The sequence below is a fragment of the Gymnodraco acuticeps genome, unplaced genomic scaffold, assembly GCF_902827175.1.
Source record: "Gymnodraco acuticeps unplaced genomic scaffold, fGymAcu1.1, whole genome shotgun sequence".
Lineage (NCBI taxonomy): Eukaryota > Metazoa > Chordata > Actinopteri > Perciformes > Bathydraconidae > Gymnodraco > Gymnodraco acuticeps.
Window position 1 is genome coordinate 63146 of NW_022991885.1, and position 5862 is coordinate 69007.

Genomic DNA, 5862 nt, shown 5'->3' on the forward strand with positions numbered 1-5862 from the left:
TTTGCGTTCAAAACGTTTTTTTTCAAAATGTAAAAAAAATGTCTAAAATTATAAATAGTGAAAAATGTAATATAAAATATTATAATACTAAATATTATACAAGTGATTTTTCTTAACCAAAATGACAAAAATGGCATAAAAACACATATTATTCTAATACGGGTCCTTCTAGACCCACTTATGGTAGAGTGTAGGGTCCAGTCACTCTAAGGGCATCGAAGGGTTAATCACACCACAAAAGTCCCCGGTTTGTAAAGGCCTCAAAACTGAATGCAAGAATATCTGACTAAATTAGAAAAGAGTAAAATAGTTTGACGTCTTGGTTTCGAAATACAGATTCTCTGTCTTGTTGTTTTTCCTTTAAATGTGATTAAAAAGATCCTTTAATGAAAAATGAAAACTCGCAAATATATATCCTACCTCCAAAAATGAAATGACATTGCTTTTTCACTATTGTGGACTAGTGCGTAGGTGTTCGGATCAGATGGTCACAGCCAGGTTCAAACCCCACTGCAGTCAGCATGTCGTTGTGTCCCTGAGACACTTCACCCCAAATTGCTCCTGTGGGGATTGCCTACAGTATTCAGTATGTAAGTCGCTTTGGACAAAAGCGTCTGACAAGTAACATGTAATGTAAATTTAAAAATACATTGACGCTCACAAGAAAATGCCCCTGGTGTGTGAAGGCCTAAGACTCAATACAAAATAATATAAATAATATCCCTTAGCTCTGTAAAGTGCCTCCATAAACATTCATCTTGCAATTTATTTATTTATCTAAATAGTTATCACTGTAACAAACAGTATTTCATTTAATCTTACTGTACAATATTTAAATGTACATTATTTTCTTGTATCATATTGTATTTACGTGTATATAGACTTTTGCACAATCTTTTATTTGTATTTTATTATATATGTTGCATTGTTGGCAAAGGAGCTCAGGTCACACGATTGTCATTGCCATTTCTAAACTGTAGCTTATGTGCATAAGACATTAAAACCTTTGAATCTTGAAAAAAACAAACAATGGCTGACAACATTAACCCTTGTCATGACGACAGGTGGAGTTTAGAGCTCAGACAAACAGACGGTCGCCAAGCCTGCATTTCAGGAAAGCATCTGCGAGTTGTAAGAAAAGACGAGTTAAGCCGGGATTCCTCTCCGACTATGTGGGTCAGTGAACCTGTGACCTCTGGGTATTCAGACCCTCTCGCTGCCGATGACATTCAACATAACAGAGTCTTAGTTCAAACACTGGAGTGCTGAGTGACCTTCAGAGAGGAATGATGTGAATATACAGACAGCATTTGGTGTTTCACTGGACAGTAAATCCGTATTTTACTCACATTAAGTACTATTTTTCATCCTTTACTTTATACATCTACTCCACTGCATTTAAGGTGCGGATATTGTACTTTTAATGCCTCTACTTAATTTATTTAACCCTTGTTACTTTTGACCTATAAAAACACATGATGCTGATGATGCAGTTCTTTACCACTATCGGTATTTTAACTTAATTTGGCACCACATTGACAACGTTAAAATGCTCTTACATTCAAACTTAATAGCCAAAACCACCCTGTAGCTATCGTGCATACGACAATAAAGCCCTTTTACCTAAAAAGGGTACTATTCTGCTAATTGTCAGGTTCCTATCAGTATGTTGTGCCACTACTGTGACATCTTTCCTTGCTTTAATGTTTGTTTTTCTCATACTGCCTGTGATTTAACCTCACAATAGGGGAATTAGCTCAAATGGTAGAGCGCTCGCTTAGCATGCGAGAGGTAGCGGGATCGATGCCCGCATTCTCCACAAATCTTAAGGGAGGCGGTGCCGCAGTGGATAGAGCCTTGGTGTTGGTATCAGGGGGTCACAGGTTCAAACCCCACAGCAGTCAGCATGTCGTTGTGTCCCTGAGACACTTCACCCCAAATTGCTCCTGTGGGGATTGTCCACAGTATTGAGTATGTACTTGCTTTGGACATGTTATGTAATGTAATACAGTCCTCAGTAAACCCACATTTCTAAGAATCATATAACCTTCCAGAAACACTTGTGGGATTCTTGGTAGAGCTACTTCAGAGACAGCTCATGATTAATAGCAGCAGCAGCAATATGCTTACATTGAGCTCCAGCAGACTGCATTGCAACAGAGCGAGAAATTCTTCAGCAACAGGCAGAGAAAGTGAGTGAGGAGAAACAGCTTCTTCAGCTTGTTGTGTTTCAACTGAATCTGTGTTATTGTCATATTCTTAAAGCTGTTAGTACATTCAACCGCACAGCACAACATTTTAATTGTCTGGTATTTGTAACAACATTCCCTAATAGGCACAATCACCACGAACACGGCTAAAGGGTCAAGTACAGTAACTACAACTAACTAACGGTTGTAGCCTAGCAGAGTGGACAAGTTGCTGTTAGCTGACAGTGCACGTACCCAGGGCCGCCCCTCCCTACAGGCCAATCACGCAGGCTGCATGGGGCCCCGCCCAGAGGGCCTCAGCTGCTGTGCGCAGTTCTCCGCGCACCCCCCGCTGACACGCGAGAGTGAGAGGTGACAAGGGGAGCACGTCTGTAACCCGACACCGTTGCAATGAATCGACATCTGACCAATCACGGCTTCGATACGGCCACTAGTGCAGGTGAAGAGATGTCGGTGAAAAGACAGTTTCAGTCCGGCGCAAGCTGGAGGGAAAAAAAACAAAACATGAAGAAACTATAGAGCATCACTCGAAGGTGGGTTATTGTATGAGTCAAATGTACAACTTGCGAATGTTGTATAAGTCAAATTGCCAATTGCCATATTATTAAAACATCAGCTGCAATTCACGACATGAAGAAGGCAGTCTCTGCATAGCATATAGGCTAATGGAGATGCAGTTATTTCCAGCATTCTTTATTTAACATTCATTCAAGTATGTGATGCCTTTGATCTGCTAACGTACAGGAGGAAGAGTGATACACTGTCTGTCTAGTTGGCTTACATAACAGTTAAAGTTTACAGCCTTAAAAACATGGAGCATTTTTCCCCCTTTTATTCATTTTTATGTCAATTTGCACATTTCATGGTGATGCTCAGCCTCTCCCCTTAACTCCTAACAGTCATCATCATGTCAACCACAACACAGAGAAATACTGATAGAAATGTGTGTGTAGTTGTTGATACATTGCTGACAGAGGGAACTAGAATACAGATTTAAGAAATATCAGTTTTTGAGCATGTCATAAAGCATGTTTTGTCTTGACTATATTACAACTATATTATAATAGAATAATATAGTATTTATATTATTGAATTGATTATGATTATTATTATTATTATTATTATTAGTAGAAGTAGTTTATTTGCATTAATTATATTTTAATCTTTTTGAGACTAGTATTTGGCAGGAAATGCAGACGTATTCACCTGTAAACGCATACTGAACGACATACATGCACATCTACCATTTACCTCACTGTATACAAAAGTAACTGTGTTGATAATAATAATAATAATAATAATAATAATAATAATAATAATAAACAGGAATTATATTTGCAAAGTAGCCTACTTTGTTACCAAAACATTTTTTTTCACTCCTGTCGGTTGGGGGGGGGGGGGGGGGGGGGGGGGGGGTGCCTCATCTCACAATGTCGCTTGGGGCCCAAAGTTGGCCAGGGGCGGCCCTGCATGTACCTGTCCATCAAAGTGACCACGCCCTAATTCATGCAAACAGTTTAAGTCCTAATATAAATAAAAGGGTTGCGTTATAAAACAATTCACTCAACAATTAATAATCATTAAGGTGCAATCTAAGTATATCCTGAATGATTTGTATTGCATCCAGGGGTAGAAACATATTTATTTCTGCTGTAAAGTTGGGCATTTTAACATGGGGGTCTATGGAAATGCATCCTTTCTGCAGTCATCGCCTATCGGCCAATAGATGAACTGCAGTTTGGCACTTCCTTATTGGCCTCCCGGCTCTGCCCCAGAGTTTGCCGCTTGATCCTAACGTTAGATTTTTTAAATCTGGACATTGCACTTTTGCTATTCAAAAAGTGGTGTTAATATGTGAAAATTAACCTGGTTAACAAAATGGTTAAGTATAAGTAAAAGTCTTGTCTGAAAAATACCAAAATCAAATGCAAAAATCATGTTGCTTTTGCCAAGGTAGCCCTTTCGATGCTCACTTCCAGGTCAGATAAAAAAAGACGTCATCCCTGCACCACTCCTTAATATTTTCGTGTGAATAGACATGCAGAGCTGAGGAAATGGGTCGGTTTTTGGTAGAAGATGAAGGGAAAAAAGCAAGGCCAAGAGAGAGAAGGATGGGAAGGACAGGAAGAGCAGGTGAAGGCAGGCAGTGTGTTGTCCAACAGCCATGTGCTCTGGCGAGTGTGTGTGTGTGTATGTGTGTGTGAGACAGAAAGTGTTTTACGTCACTGCATGACTCACACAGGAGGAGGCTCCACACGTACTCCATTCACACACACACTAATTCATCCATGAAGGTAATGTGTGCAAGGATGCCACATGTCTAAAAATAGACAAGCAGGCAGGAACATACAATGTACTTAACACACACTTGCAAAAACACTCAATACTGCGAACAAGCAGAGTAATCGAGGAATCGAAGTACATTAAGATCTCCTCAGAAGAAAGGAGGGAATGAGGACTCAGTGTTGAAGTCTCTCCTGAGAACCAGACAAAATTGTATTGCCATTTTTTATATATACAACTTATATGTATAACAATGACCTATACAGAGTGGTGCAGGAATGAGTCATAAAACCCGGAAATGAGTCAGCATTTATTCACTTCCTGTTCCCTAGTCTCAAGCTTTATGGTTTTCTGAGTGTGTTTCACTTAGATGTCTGAAATAAGCTCTGTCTTTATTAAAAGCTTAAGAGGTTTTCAGGTTTTGATCTACGACATTGAAAATACAAGTAAATGAGACTACTAAACGGCGAACATTGGCCACCTTTAGCTTAGCGGTGGAGACTTGAAGTCATGTGACTGCGATGTGTAGCCTAACGGCCCGTCTACACTACAGGCATCGAAAAATGCTTTCAACGCTTCGCCCATTCATTTGAATGGGGTGACGTAGAAGATTTTTAAACTTCGCCGAACTGCATTGTGGGGAGCATGGCATGGCTTTGCAAGCATCACGAGCATCTATCGGCATCAAAAGTTGAACAATGTTCAACTTTTGAGGCTCGATGCTTGGCATCAGCCAATCAAATCCCGCGTATGCAAATCTGACAGTACAAGCGCTAACCAATCAAACCGCGTGTATGCTGGGAGAGACGACGCAGGTCATTTCCTCATATTCAAAAAAATGGAGGGAAAATTCATTTATAGCGATAGTGAATCACCCGGTGCTGTATGATCAGTCTCTGTTCATCTACCGGGATACAAACCGGAGGAGCGAGGCATGGAGGGAGGTGGCAGAGACAGTGGATGAAACTGGTAGGTTTTCGCCTGTTTGGGGATTTGATATCCAGTTTACTTCGTTTTAACATTGCTATTGCTTTGTATGCCGGGGGCGGGCGGGAGATTCCTGATTGGTTGTTGGGCGCGAGAAATCGCCAAGCCTCAGACACGCCCAGCTTCAAGATTTTTTGATGCCTGTTGTGTAGACGGGCCGTAACGTTAGTTTTTTACGTCTGGAGATTGCATTTACGCTTCAACCATTTTAAATGTGGAGATTATCACTGTGGAGAAAAGTAGAAGGATAAAATGTCCACTAATGAAAACCTTATTTTTACTTTTATAAGGATCTGCCGGAAACGCCTCCATGGGACTCCTTTGTTTACTTCCTGAACATAGTGACATCACTACGTAACACTTGCGCTTCTATTGGCTAGCT

The 5862-nt window shown here is 40.3% G+C and overlaps 1 non-coding gene across 1 annotated transcript; it reads left to right on the plus strand.

Annotated features, from left to right (window-relative positions):
• The first annotated feature begins 1746 nt into the window (after positions 1-1746).
• Positions 1747-1819, plus strand: trnaa-agc. The gene has a single exon. It is a non-coding gene; the product is annotated as a tRNA-Ala (tRNA).
• The last annotated feature ends 4043 nt before the right edge of the window (positions 1820-5862 follow it).